We start from the raw sequence: 16,550 nt of genomic DNA, 5'->3' as shown, positions 1-16,550 counted from the left end.
TTATCCAGGGAGGGTCGATCTATTATTTCCCACACGTTGTTAGATTCCATGGATTTGAGTTCATCAGTGATTGCTTCCAGCCACTTTTCTTTATCAACTGAATTAACCGCTTCTCTGAAGTTGATAGGATCTTGATTTGTTCTGGCTATAAAAGCATGAGTCAGTTCATCCTCTGAGTTTATGTTTTCTAAGTCGGTAATTCTTTTTAATGTGAAATTGATGTCAGGAGACGTATCTTTTTGCGCCAACCTCAAGTGGGACCATGTTGGTCTGTTAATTCTAGCTGTTCTGTCTGGCAGCTTTCTCGTCTTTGGCTCGATCTCTGCTGTCGTCTGATCAGCTTCTCTTTTCTTTGGTCGGCCTCTCCTAGCCTTGCTAGACTCGTGTGCATGATTAGGTTCTAGTATGTCTTCAGAATGTAGAGTTTTGTCATTTTCTGTCTCTGATTGGAAATTCCAGTTTTCCAAGATCTCGGTTTCATTGAGTTTTGTATTTCTTCTGATGTCTTTATATACTATTTTTTCATTAAACTTGACATTTCGAGAAATGAAGAATTTCTTGGTCTCTGGATGCCATAACAGGTACCCTGTTAGGGTAAAACCTACTACTATGGCTTTGAGTGCTCTCTCTGAGAATTTTGTTTTGGTTATTGGGATTTTAGCATATGCTAAACACCCAAAGCGTCTGATTTTGTCTAAATGGGACTTCTGACTCTGATTTATTTTACTTATTGGTGTTTCGGAATTAATACTTGAATGAGGAGTTCTGTTGTATATATGAGTGGCCACTTCAGTAGCCAATGACCACATGCTAGCGGGTAGTCCTGAATCGAGCATGAGTGCTCTAATTTTCCATTGAATGGATTTATTGAATCGCTCTGAAGTGCCATTAAGTTCAGGAGTGTGTGGTGGAGAAAATTCCCCCACTATCTTTTCTTTTTCCATAACCTCTGAGAACTTTCCTCCAGTAAATTCTGTTCCATTGTCTGTTCTAATATAACAAACCTTGGCATCTGTACCTAATAGACTTCTGACATGTTTGAGGTACTCTTCCAAACAGTCACCTGCCTGGTTTTTGTTTCTGACGGAGTATGCTTTGGCATATCTAGAATGATCGTCTATAAAGACTATGATAAAACGGTTATCTCCTGGGTACGAGTCTGGTTTTATGGGATCCATTGTATCTACATGTATTCTTTCTAATGGTCTGTTGGCTTTGACTCTAACCTCTGTGAAAGGTAATTTTTCCATTTTGGCTAATTTACATGTTTCACAGTCCATTATTGAATCTGTGAATTTTACTTTTGATAAAATGTCCTCAGATTTTTGTAATTGTTTTAGATATTTTAAAGATGCGTGTCCCAATTTAGTGTGCCACATCAGGCCTTCGTCTAACTTCTTCTGAATGTTAATAATGTTGTTGGAACTTACATCTGATATAATTTTGTCGATTTCATCTAAATTTCTGTTGTCTAAATCAATGTAGATTTTTTCCAGTAGCAGATTGTTTGGTTTTAGTGAAGTATGATCTTCTGATTGCTCTTCTGAATTATTGAGTTCATCTTTCTTCTCCCTCCCAATCTCAGACTGGGTATTCTCTGGACTGATAGACTCATCCATAGACTCTGAGTTTTGACTGTTGAGAATATCCACAATGTCTGTCTGAGATTGTGTCATGAACTCGTCCAGTGAGACTATCTGTGCCGAGAACTGATATTTATTCCAATTTCTAGTTTTTACAGTGGTTTGATTTTCAACTTCTAACTCTATTATCCAGTTCGGTTTCTCATATACGCCTGAGATATATATTTTTCCCGTTTCCTTGTCAAAGATTTCTAGATATTTGTCATCTAAATAGATGCCTAAACCGGCATCGGCAAATTGTCTTAAGGAGATCAAGTTGTTGGAGATGTCCTTCGCAGCTATCACGTTTGTTAATTTAAACTGTTCATTTAAATTTAGTTTAAAAATTAAGTCGCCTTTCCCATCAATAATGATGATGGCTGAGTCGTTTTTATTTGCACTTCTGATGAATTCATTGTTGCATTTTTTAAAATTTGTTAGGATAATTCCTTTGTTAACAACGTGATGAGTTGCTCCGGAATCAGCAATAAAAGATAATTTAGTTTTACCTCTGTAGTTATCTTTATGATTACCTGTTAACATAGCCTTAAATTTGGTTGCTTGTTGTTGTTTGGCTTGTGTACTCATGTTACCTTGCTTTTTATTTACACGGCCATTACCTCTGAATTTAAAATTACCGTTGCCTTTGCCTCTACCATTACCTCTGAGCTTGCTATTGTTTTTACCTTTATTATTATTATTGTCATTAGAATTATTTTTAACATACCCATCTTTAGGATGATTCCTGTTTGGGCATGCATCTCCCTTGTGGTACTCGAGATCCTGGCAGTAAAAACAGTACCAGAGTCCATACTGGCTTAGAGGACAGTTAATGAGTCTGTGACCGAGTTTGTTGCATCGGAAACACTTAGTGTCCTTATTCGCCTGGTCGTTGACTCTCTGACTGCCTGTAGCCATGTTGGCCCTGGCCTGCTCTGAATTTAACTCTGATTGATTTCTTTCAGCCTGCAATTGTATTAGACTTGTCTTCATGTCTTCAAGACTCATCTCAGTATTTGTGGTCTGTCGCCTAACCATGTTGGCTGTACGCAGCTCTGAGAATTTGTCTGCCACGGCTTGGTAAAAGGCTAACCTCTTTTCCTCCTCAGTCAGAGGTACCATACCGTCTGAGTTTTCATACTCTCTTACTATATGATCAAACCTGTCAATAAAGTCATTGACTTTCTCTTTCGTTGTAATTTTAAGACGATATAGTTTGGCTCTGACTGACGAGGCTGTTATATTGGCTTCAGCCATTCTAAAGGATTTTAATTTATTTATAATTTCTCTAGGGTCTACAATGTTTAGTACCTTCTTGTGATAGTATTCATCTAAGTGATTAATTAGCAATTCTCTAACTAGACTCTTCTTAAATTCGATTTCATCTGAAGTGTATTTATCAATTAAGTTACTATTTTCTATGAAATCTGAAAGATCATTAGTTTTTAATTCTGAAGTTAAGTGATCAAACCAAACATTGAAAGACCCTTTTTGAGTCAGAATGTAGTTTTTCTTAAAAAAAGGTTTAGAAGTATTCTTATTTGAATCAATTGATTTTCTGAGATTGTCTAGTGAATTATTTAGATTATCCAGTCTATCAGTGTCATCTAAGCTATCTCGATTATATGGTCTCTGATTAATGTTACCAAAGGGGTTTGGGAGAGGATTATTATGGAGAGTAAAGTCACTCATATTCGTGTTTCTTTGAAACCTCTGATCGTTAATGGTAGAGTTAAATAAAGGTGGTACCTCTGAGTTTCTATGGGCTCTCTGAGAGTCCTGGATGGACTCTGTGGCACGTGTCAAGCTGTCAATCTTAGTGGATACTAGATTGAGAGCTTTGGTCATGAGGTTGGCAGCCTGAACAAACTCCGGAATCTTTTCTGTTGCACTGGACATGGCGTCTGCCGCCCTTTCCATCTTTGTTGACAGTGTTAGAAGCTTGTCAACCGCCGTATCCCAAGATTGGATTACTTCTGCTTGTTCGACTCCAACGTTCCTAATTTCAACAATCTCTGGTTGCTGAATAATGTTGTCAGTGTCCTCTGATCTTAGTTGAGGGGTAGTCGTGTTCTCCGACAACTCTGAAATTGTGAATCATGTCTCTAGATTGTTTGGATTTTGCAGAAGTTGAAGCTGCTGGTTTTATATTGCCAGCACCTCGATAGGCCTCTCTGATATAAATGATTCACACTCTGATACTCTGGAAATAACAAGTAGGAGAAAAAGTATTCTCACCTTCCTCTGAGTTGACAACTGGTAAATCTTGAGGACTGTCCCTTGGAGGTGTTTCGGTAAAGTTGGACTCTACGTTTATTTGGGACTCTTGGTCTTGTTCATTCTTCTGAGAAACAGCCCTCGTTGTTATTGTTGACACACATCTGAATATACCAAACACAAGAAATTAATATGCATGCATGCATTTATTATGTGGGCGTGTTCTCGTACACGGACGGCACTGCCTGCCCGGTTGGAATCAACACCTGGCTTGTTAGCCCCGCTAACCTCAAATCTCACACACGCGCTCCCTCCCAACTCGTGTCACCGCACTGCGTGTAACTCGAAAACAACGTGGGAAAGAGGTGCACTCGCGCATGTAAAACCGAAGCTTCGCGAGAAAAAAAAAACTAACAGCCCCTCTCCGCAATGATTAAGAAGGTCAACTGCTGCGGGAGTTTATTAACTTGCAGCACCGCTTGCAAGTTACGTACCTATAGGTACATACACCTATTCGAAGGATGTAGATTTATCAAACTGACAGCACCAAATTAGTAGGAAAAAAAATGTACTCTGAATAAGAAAGGAAGTAGTGAAAAAAAAATTTAGCCTCTTCAAGCAAGAATTCGCGTATGTTGTTCACGTGCTTGTAGCTCTCGAGGCCCGTGCGCGCCAAAAAATGGCGGCCTCGCTCAGGTCTGCGTGATCGTGGTGTTCGCGCGGGCTTTTATTATATCGACCACCAGCACGCGCTTCTACTTTGAACTACGCTGGCCGCACGCGGACAATGAAAAAAAAACTTTAACAGCACTGTGCCCTGCACCATTCGCTCACGCACATTATCACCCTGACGCAGGAAACACGATATGGAACCTCTGAAGCAAGACACTCTGAAAAATTACTCACTGCTTTCCTCCTCTGAAGCCCTTCATGGCAAGGCCGGCTCGTCCTCTCGAGAAAAAAAAAGTGGGGTCCATAACCTGTCAGAGTTGGTGGCTCAGAGATGACGGTAGGCACTCGTGAAGGAAAAACACAAAAGATTTGATCTCACAAAGTATTATAATAAACGTATTACAGCAAGGTCAGCTTTAGGCTGTTACAGTGAAAGTAGTTTAACAGCGGTAACGTGGCGATCAAGAAGAGAGAGTGTATCGGTCGGCTGCCGGAGAAGTAGAGAGAGTCGTCAGATGACCACGAAGAGCTCAAGTGATTGTAGTGCCCGATGTATCAATAAGGCGGCGCATGTGTGAGCAAGACGGGAACTTTGATTGCTCAAAGCTCACTTTCTTGACACTTTACCTAGTAAAAAAAACGTAAGTGCAGTTACGGCTTTTCTTCAAAGAAAAGTGTGTGAGTGAAAAGCCGTAAGTGCAGTATCTGTTTTCCCTTCCAGGAAATCATTTTTTCTTCGCGTGCAGTGATTAGATTATGCCCTAATTACCCTAGAAACAGTTTTTTCGCTGTTGAGAAATTCGATTTTCATCATGTTTTTAACATAAATAGTTTTTGTCAGTGTTCTCAGTTTGACACTGGCTGCACTTACTCTTTTTTTTTCGTGGCACGGCAGATAGGTAACCGTGTATTGCTGGAACCATATTGTAGGATTTACCTGGTTATCTGGCATAATATTCAAATGGGGGCCGGTTATGTTGCAATCGATCTCTAGTTCCACGGTTGGAGATGGGTCTGTACGGGCCGCTTTGTTGACCTGCGTAGACGATGGAGATGGAGGAGATCGAATCCGCTTGCCTGGCTGCAGGGTATTAAAAGATGTAACAGAGTCTGAGCTTACAGTGCAAAGGGGAGATGTAATGGTCTGCACGGGACAGTTTTTAGAACAACCTAAAAAAGAAGTATCGGTAGGCTTATATTCGAGAAAACAACTATCATGAAAACGCTTATAACAGCTTGAGCACACCACCTCTGGTACGCGATTTCCCTTTAAGACTCGTTTGCAACGCAAGCAGCTGTTAGACACACTCACTCGTTTGTTTACATTCCTATAGCACTAACTTTAGTCCCAAAAGAAAAGAAAGTTTACACAACACACGGATAAGTGGCAGCAAGACGCAGGATGGGAAGCACTTGCGATCTCTAGCGGCACCAGCATGAGGCAAGCACACCATAGAAACCAGCAACGGTTGGTAAATTAGCGAGACCCAATAGTGATACACCTTAAGGACGACGCAGCACCGACTCCAGGTGGATAAAATGAAAGCGCCTGAGAGTCCTCACCACGTTCGTTGAAGCGGAGGCCACTAGTGGAATAAACCGTCGAGGAGAGCAAGGTACAGCGACTCAGCATGTAGCAGCACAGAACAGAGGCAGCCAAAACAAGAAGTTCTAGGTTAGGTCGGTGAGTTGATTTGTAACGAAGATACCAGGCACCAGGAGGCGGGTGACACCGTACGAGCAAGTGTGTGCCGACCTGGCTTCGGACTGAAGCCTACCACGAAGAAAAAGTGGATGGGACAGAAAAAGAATGTACAGAGCTGCAGTTGGTCGCAGCAAAATGTCTCCCTTGGTAGTGGCTTCGCGTGTGTGCACTCTCTCGAGCTGTCAGTTTATCGCCTTTGCAAATTCCAGGGACTCACCCTTGTACTTTGACCACGTGCTGACTGAGAGAGGGAAAGAGAGAGAGAGGGAGAAAGCAAGCGCGACAGCAGACGATCAATGGTTCTCTCTATCTCATATACTTTCACAGGTACTGCCAAAATGCCTTTTTCATTTTTTTCTAAATATTTTTTGCTAGTTGAAACAAAATTGAAAGTGCTTATTGATAGAACATTTTTCGCCCTACACACTGGTGTTTTTATTTTTTCTGTGTATCAAACCGTTAAAAGATATAAGCAAAATGAACGTTAAAACACAATTTTACATAATTTTGAGATTATAAGACCACTCAAAAATAATCATTACTATTTCTTTTAAAATCGTCAGGCTCATATATGTATAATATAAAAAACGCCCTATTACAGATCAATTTTCTAATTCAGAAGTTTCTCGGTTGGTATCCATAAGTAATAAGAACAAAGATCAGATCGGCATGCTGCGTAGCATAATCAATAAGGTCCCTGACTACCAATCCACACGATCTGGGTTCGATTCCCAGAGTCCGTATAATTTAAAATTTTTTTTACACATATATAATATATGATAAATGTAAGTAGGTATGTATATGCTATATGTACAATACATATGTGATATATACTTATTATGTACTATTAGCTCTTATACATAGTTATATATACGGGTAGTACACGTTACAAACGAGGGAGGGGTGGCAGTAAGCGCGTGGGGAAATAGACAGAGAGCCGAGCTGAGCCGAGTTAAACCGGAGATCGTGCCATCGCATGAGTCGCTTCATCGCGTCGGTCGAAACCCCAAGCGCGCCAATAGATGTTTCACATCAAAAAATCTTCTGAGTCCTACACTATCGCGGTCCCTGTGGAGTGCCTCAATGAATTTCCCTTTCCTCAAAAAAAAAAAAAAAAAAAAAAAACCACCACTTCTACTACTACTACTGTATTTTACGTCATCACAATCTTCTTCTTCGCTTGCTTCTTCCGTATCTGAATGTTTTTCATCATCACCACTAATATCTTCGTATATCAGTCGATGGATGTGGATTTTCCTCTGCTAGTAAAAATATCAAAATTATACTTGATAAATAAATATAGTAATACAGTTGCTTACCACCCATAGTGATCGGTGTACATTCCATGGTTGTATCGGCATTGAAAAGTAATTTGTTCTTAAGTGTGTCATCATGCATTTGCCTCATCACTAGGTATAACAAAATTTTCAATGGTTGAAAGTAAACAAAAACAATAACTTTTACGGTATACTTACGGTAACACCGCACGATATTTTTTTCCAATGCACGATTACGATCGATAAGTTCTTAAACAGCTAGTACAACATTTTCGTGAACGACTGCATTATTAAAAAGGCCGCGCTTAGACATATCACTCACGGTTTTCATTCGACAATGTAAAACAAGAAAATACAACAGTTTTGATTGAAAATTACTTCTGGATGTGCTACCACACATAGTACGAATGTGTGGTTCACAAACGAGTGCAACACGTAGCAAACATCTAAGCACGCTTATCAATTGAGCTTTCGTAATAGGTTCAATTGTTAATTTTGAAACGGTACTGAGGGCTGGACGTCTTTCTTGTGCTACTAATATAATATTTTTTCAAGAAATTGTGATAGGTAAATTTTTTGCCCCGTGAGTTGGAAGGCGTCTTATTTTATTAATCATCAAAGTATAAAAGAATCGTTGCCTTACTTTATTAAGAAATGTGCCGACTCTTGTGTATATAAGAAATCAAACACATTCTTTTTCTTTAATTATAAAACAAACATTGTCCTATATCACATAACAATCAGCCATCTCCTGATTTTTTAGGAATGCGCTGATTATTTTGTACAGAGTATCCATCACTTTGATTTCTCAAGAATTTGAGAAAAACAGTTATAAAACAATCGTTACCTCGTATATTATATAGTGGGTATCCAGTGTCTTACTTTCAGGAATGTGCTGATTTTGTTTATAGAGTATTGCTGTGCTATGCCGGCGCGTGTCTCGCTGAAACACTTTGATTAGTCGTGCGATCTACCTCTGATCTCATATCTATGTTTGATTATTTTCATACCTAGCGTTTTTGCACATGTCTGTAATGGAGAAGGAGGGATGTAAGGTAGGAAAATTATGCAACATTGTGTAGAAAATGCATTAAATCATGATTAAGGAACTTAGAGGAAAAAAAGGCAGTTACTAAAATGATTCCAACTGAGACGACGGACCTCTTTCAGGGTACGGCTGTTAGTGATCAACAAGATCACGCAGCATTACAAAAAACCTGTATACCACCATCTGTGCGGGAGTTTTTTTTTTTTTCTTACACAACATTCACGCCGATTACGGGAATACTCGTTTACCCGGCCCTCAGTGGTTAATGTGTGAATGGAAGTGATAGTATACGAAGATTAATATCGCTTTTACCAGGGATATGTCGTCTTGTTCCAAGATTTGCAAATAATGTGACCGAGAAAGTTGATATATGACAATTTGACGTGGTACATGTACAACGACTACGCTGTGGCTGGATCCCTGAATGAGCCGTATTTATTATTTGTTTATTTTAAAGAAAATCGATGGACAAATATTCAAGCTGCAAAGTTAGAATATTATGAAAGTATTACTGGTAGTAGATCAGAGCTGTAGTATGATCATCATCCATAAAGTAAGTGATTAATAATTTTGAGGGCAAACATATATATAGTGTTACGTGTAAAAATTATATAAGAAATCGTGAAGTGAATAAAAATTTATAAAAATCGTCAAATTATCGAAGTATTATGTAAATTTTTAATGTATGATGCTTACTATATAAAATACATGATAAAATAAAACTGTGTTAAATTATTCTTATAACTAACAATACTTGTTAATAAATTGGAGTTATACAGATCTCAAAAATTTTTATAAATTTAAATGCCCACGGTGTGCTGATGAATTACGAGATCAATCAGTTTGTTTTGGCTATCCACGCGTCAACCACGTTTTTATGGATATGTATCAATAGTAGCAGATAGAGAAAAAGAAATAGAAGTGATACAGTTACAACCTCCCCACTCGTCATACCAACTCATGTACAATAACATGCAATACTTTTGGTCCCGTCAAAGCAACATACTTCGTATGTAATAGGATACATACCTATAATTTTACACCGCATCTCCAAGATTTCTTATGTCTCTCTCTGTCTCTCTCTCCACGTCTCTCTCTTTCTCTCTTTCTGCGACGTTTAGATCTCGCATGTTCTCACCTCCGCTTGATACTCCCCTTATAAGGGGTATACCCACCTCACAAATACTTACATGCAATACTTTGGCTTCGTCAAAGCAGACCACTACCTCAGTGGTGGGGGTTTGTTTTGACGGGCCAAAATGTTGCAATAACTACTCACATGTTTACTTTTTCTTACGTTTTGATACGTTTTCAAGTTTCTGCTGGGGATCCATTAAAAACTGTTTAGTTGCACTGTATAGATTAAAACCGTCTTTTATTATATATTTCACTTTACGTTTAAAGGTATCTACAAAATTTTCAGCAGCCCCATTAGTAGCTGGGTCGTGAGAGAAAGGTTAGTACTATGCTTATTGCCATTTTTTTTTGTAATCACAAAATAAAGAGCCGACAAACGGTTAAACATTATCGGCAACCAAATGTGAGAGAGATTCGGCGTAAGTGAATAATTCATCAAACGCCTGCAAAGTTTCTTATTTGATCATATTATTCACAACAAATTTCTCTGGCCATTTTAAATATCTACCTATTTTACTAATATATAAAGCAAAGTCGTGAAAACCGTTATAATCGCTATAACAACAAAAACTACTTAACCGATTTTGCTAAAGATTTGCATACTGATTCTTAATGATTCTGCAATAGATTTCGCATATTTTTTTTCTCAAAAAAAAATGATAACAATAGCGATCAATAAACTCAATATTTTGCTAAAATGAGCTAACTTTCCACTTAACTTCAGTATAATAAATAAAATAACAAAAGCGCCGATCCCCACACAACCCAGGGCGCATACTGGTCGCTTTATTCATTAATATAATAAATAAAATACACAAGCACTGATCACTACACAACCTGCGGCGCTTTCTGGCCGCTTTATTTATTAATTAAATAAATAAAATAACACAAGCACCTATCACTACACAACCCAGAGCGTTTACTAGCAGCTTTGTTTATTTATTAAATAGATAAAATAACACAAGCACCGATCACCATACAACCCAAGACGCTTACTGGTCACTTTGTTTATTAAAATAATAAGTAAAATAACACAAACACGAATCACCATACAACCTGGGGTGCTTACGGGCCTTTTTGTTTACCAATTAAATGAGTAAAATAACGCAAGCGCCGATCCTCACACAACCCGGGGTGCATACTGGTCGCTTTAATTATGAATATAACAAACAAAATAACACAAGCACCGATCACTACACAACTTAGGGCGCCTTCTGGCCACTTTATTTATTAATATAATAAATAAAATAACACAAGCACTGATCACTACACAACCCGGGGCTCTTTCTGGTCGCCTTGTTATTAATTAAATAAATAAAATAACACAAGCACAGATCAATACAAAACCTAGGGCGTTTACTGGCCGCTTTGTTTATAAATAAAATAAATTAAATAACACAAGCACCAATCACCACACAACCCAGAGTGCTTACTGGTCGCTTTGTTTATCAATTAAATAAATAATATAACAAAAGTGCCAATCACCACATAACCCATGGTGGTTACTTATCACTTTGTTAATTAATATGATAAATAAAATAACGCAAGCACCGACCCCCACACAACCCGGAATGCATACTGGTCGCTATGTTAATTAATATTATAAATGAAATAAACCAAGCACTGATCACGACACAACCCGAGGCGCTTACTGGTCGCTTCGTTAATTATGATAATAAATAAAATAACACAAGCACCCATCACCACACAACCCTAAGCGCTAACTGGCCAATTTAATTCCTAATTAAATAAACAAAATAATACAAGCACCGATTACCACACAACCTGAGGCGCTTAATAGCGGCTTTGTTTGTTAATTGAATAAATAAAATTAACAAAAGCGCCAATTGCCACATAACCTAGGGCGGTTACTTATCACTTTGTTAATTAATACGATAAATAAAATAACGCAAGTGCCAATTACCACACAACCCAGGGCACTTACTAGTCGCTTTGTTAACTAATACAATAATAAAAATAACGCAATCGCCCATCCCCACACAACCCGGGTGCATACTGGTCGCTATAATAATTAATGTAATGGATAAATTAACACAAGCACCGATCACGACCCAACCCGAGGCGCTTACTGCCTGCTTTGTTAATTAATATAATAAATAAAATAATGAAAGCGCTAATTCCCACAAAACCCAGGGCGCTTACGGGTCGCTTTGTATATTAATTAAATAAATAAAATAACACGAGCGCCAATTACCACAAAACCCGGAGCGCTTACTGGCCGCTTTGTTAATTAATTAGATAAATAAAATAACACAAGTCCCAATCCACACACACCCAAGGGCGGTTACTGGTGGCTCTGTTAATTAATAAAATAAGTAAAATATCGCAAGCACCAATCGCCACACAACGCGGGGCACAAACTGGTCGCTTTGTTATTTAATATAATAAATAAAATAACGCAAGCACCGATCACTACACAACCCGAAGCGCTTACTGGCCGCTTTATTTCTTGATTAAATAAATAAAATAACACAAGCCCCGATTCCCACACAACCCGGGTGCATACTGGCCACTTTGATTATTAATTAAATAAATAAAATAACACAAGCACCAATCACCACACAACCTGGTACGCTTACTGGTCGCTTTGTTACTTAATATGATTAATAAAATAAAACAAGGACTGATCACTACACAACCTGAAGCGCTCACTGGCCGCTTTAATTCTTAAGTAAATAAATAAAATTACACAAGCACCGAACACCTTACAACCCAGAGCTCTTACTAGTCGCTGTGTTAATTAATATCATAAATAAAATAAAGCAAGCGCCGATCCCCAAACAGCCCGGGTTGCATACTGGTCGTTATGTTAAATTATATAATGAATAAAATAACACTAGCACCGATTACAACACAACCCGGGGCTCTTACTGGCTGCTCTTATTATTAATCAAATATATAATTTAACACAATCGACTATTACCACACAACCCACGGCACTTACTGGCCACTTTGTTTATTGATATACCGAAGAAAATGACAAAAGCGCCAATCCCCACACAACCCAGAGCGCTTACTGGCTGCTTTGTTTATTAATTAAATGAATAAAACAACAAAAGCGCTAATTAACATACAACTTACTGCAGTTACTGGTTGCTTCGATAATCAATATGATAAATAAAATAACGTAAGCGCCAATTTCAACACAACCCGGGGCACTTACTGGTCGCTTTGTTAATTAATATAATAAATTAAACAACGAAAGCACTAATCTCTACAAAAGTCAGGGTGCTTATTAAGTCGCTTTGTGTATTAATTAAACAAATAAAATAACACAAGCACTGATCACCACACAACCTGGGGCGCTTACTGGTCGCTTTGTTACTTAATATAATAAATAAAATAACACAAGCACCAATAACCACACAACTCTGGGCATTTACTAGCCGCTTTGTTTATTCATTAAATAAATAAAATAACACAAGTGCCAATCATTACACCACCCGGAGCACTTACTGCCCGCTTTGTTCATTAATTAAATAAATAAAATAACAAAAGTGCTAATCCACACACAACCCAGGGTGGTTACTGGTTGCTTTGTTAATTAATATCATAAATAAAATAACGCAAGCGCCGATCCCCACACAACCCGGGTGCATACTGGTCGTTATGTTAAATTATATAATGAATAAAATAATACTAGCACTGATTACAACACAACCCGGGGCTCTTTCTGGCTGCGTTATTTATTGATATACTGAAGAAAATGACAAAAGCGCCAATCCCCACACAACCCGGGGCGCTTACAGCCCTCTTTGTTTTTTAATTAAATAAATAAAATAACAAACGTGCCAATCCACACACACCTAGGACGGTTACTGGTGGCTTTGTTAATTAATATGATACATAAAATATCGCAAGCGCCAATCGCCACACAACCCGGGGCGCATACTGGTCACTTTGTTAATTAATATAATAAATAAAATAACACAAGCACTGATCATCATACAACCCGAAGTGCTTACTGGCCGCTTTGTTTATTAATTAAATAAATAAATCAACACAATCGACAATCGATCACCACACGACCTGGGGCGCTTAATGGCGGCTTTGTTTATTAATTAAATAAATAAAATAACACAAGCACTAATCACCACACAACCCAGAACTCTTACTGGCGTCTTCGTTAATTAATATGATAAATAAATTAACGCAAGCGCCAATCCTCACACAACCCGGTGCGCATACTGGCCGCTTTGTTGAATAATATAATGAATTCAAAGTTATTCATTAACGAAGCGACTAGTAAGGGCCCCAGGCTGCCTGGGAATTGGCTTTTGTGTTTTTTTTTATTTTATTAATAAACAAAGCAGCTAGTAAGCGACCCGGATTGTGTGGGGATTGGTGCTTGTGTTATTTTATTTATTATATAATTAACAAAGCGAGTAGTAAGTGCCCTGGGTTGTGTGGTGATGGGTGCTTGTGTTATTTTATTTATTATAATTATTAACAAATTGACCAGTAAGTACCTCATGTTGTGTGGTTATTGGCACTTGCGTTATTTTAATTGTTACATTTATTAACAAAGTGACAAGTCAGTGCCCGGGGTTGTGTGATGATTTGCACTTTTTTTTTATTTATTATATTAATTAACAAAGTGACCAGTAAGCGCCCCAGGTTGTGAGGGGATTGGCGCTTGTGTTATTTTATTTATTATATCAATTAACAAAGCGACCAGTGAGCGCTTCAAGTTAAACAGTGATCGGCGCATGTGTTATTCTATCTATTACATTAATCAACAAAGTAACCAGTAAGCGCTCTAGGTTGTGTGTTGATTAGGGCTTTTGTTATTTTATTTATTCAATTAATATTTTAAATTGCCAGTAAGCTCTCTGGGTGAAATAGTAATTGGCACTTGTGTTATTTTATTTATTATATTAATTAATAAAGCAGCTAGTAAGCGCCGTAGGATGTGTAACGATTGGAACTTATGTTATTTTGTTTGATTCATTAATAAACAAACCGGCCAGTTAGCGCACCGTGTGGTGTGGTTATTGGAACATGTAATATGTTATTTATGATATTAATTAACAACGCGGGTCGTAAGTTCTCTGGGTTAATTGGTAATTGGCGCATGTGTTATTTTTTTTAGTATATTGATTATTAAAGCGACTACGGTAACGCGACTACATATTAATTAACAAAGCGACCAGTAAGTGCCTCGTGTTTTGTTATGATTGGCACTTGCGTTAATTTTTTTGTCATATCAATTAATAAAGCGACCAGTTAGTGCCTCGTGTTGTGTAGTGTTTGGCACTTGCGTTATTTTAATTATTACATTGGTTAACAAAGTGACAAGTCAGCGCCCCGGGTTGTGTGTTGATATGCACTTGTGTTATTTGATTCATTATATTAAATAACAAAGTGACCAGTAAGCGCCCTGGGTTGTGTAAGGATTGGCGCTTGTGTTTTTTTATATATTATATCAATTAACAAAGCGTCCAGTAAGCGCCCCGGGTTGTGTGGTGATTGGCGCTCTGGTTATTCGTTAAAGCATTAAATTGAAAAGTGGCCAGTAGGCGTTCCGTGTTACTGGGTTAATTAGCATTTGGTCATTGGGTTCAATAGCTTGGGGTTTATTTATTTATTATGTTGGAAATTCTGTTGAGTTATGTGGGTTTTTGCGGTTCGCTCCATGTAGTCAATTTGAATTTTGCGCTACTTTCGATTCCACTTTCGGGACACAAAGTAAGAGATAAGGAGATGAAACTCTGTACACTTAAGGTATAGACAAATTTTTCTGACGGAGATCATACTACATATATGAGGGATCTCACTTAACTAGCATCAGATTCATCCAACGTATAATTATTGAAAGCTCGAATCATATGGTATCCGCAAACTACTTTACCTTTCAACCAAATCTACCTTACCTAAAGCCAATCTAACTTATCCTGTAAAAACCTTGAATAAAACTTTAATACAAGGACTTGTAATGAACACGATAGCCGAGTGGTCTAAGGCATCTACGGGCATATAGTGCCGATTGATCAAATCTCTTGAAATTCGAAATTTTTTTTCCTTTTGTCTTGTAACTAATTATAATAGACGAACCTGCATCAAACATTTTAATTATAAGATGTCGAGTAATGTTGTTGGCTGTATTTCTTAGAAAATTTCCATGCACGAACAAATCACATGAATAATATTATCAGGCATTACTTTTTAGTACAGTTAGCATATAATTTATCATAATTGCTTCAAAAAGCAGCTTCATTACTCGACATCTCATAATTACAATGTTTGATGTAGGTTCATCTATTATAATTAAATACGAAAAAAAAGGAAAAAAATTTTCAAATTCTAAGAGATTTGATTAATCGGCACTATGTGCACGTAGATGCCTTAGACCACTTGGCTATCGTGTTCATCACAAGTCTTTGTATTAAGGGGGCTCCAGCGAGCACTGATACCAACGCGAAAACTATTCGGTTAGTTGGTATCACTTCTGTGAGTATATATCTATATATACGTGTATATATAAGCGAGCACCATCATCTATATATATGATGTGTCCGTACCTATGGTAAACAAACAGCAGCTTCTGTCACATACAGAGCGTTTTATTTAGAATTAGTTTTTTTGTGTTATAAAAAATGAAAGAAATCACACATCACTGTAAGATCAGAGTCATCAAGACTTGCAGGATGCTGAAATGATTTTGCAACAGCAAAAAAGAAATAAAAAAGTAATTGATGATAACAAACAAAAATTAATTGTATTAAAATGTATTATTAATGATAAGATAATTTATAAAATGGCCAAAGAATCGATATCAATAGAATAAGTATTAGTAGATGCATATAAAAAAGATCCTACAAATGGCATCACCTCATTATTATCTATGAGTG

Source organism: Copidosoma floridanum, unplaced genomic scaffold (genome assembly GCF_036245765.1).
Source record: "Copidosoma floridanum isolate Cflo_tuat_1 unplaced genomic scaffold, Cflo_Japanese_pri ptg000020l, whole genome shotgun sequence".
Lineage (NCBI taxonomy): Eukaryota > Metazoa > Arthropoda > Insecta > Hymenoptera > Encyrtidae > Copidosoma > Copidosoma floridanum.
Note: the sequence above shows the minus strand (reverse complement) of the source record.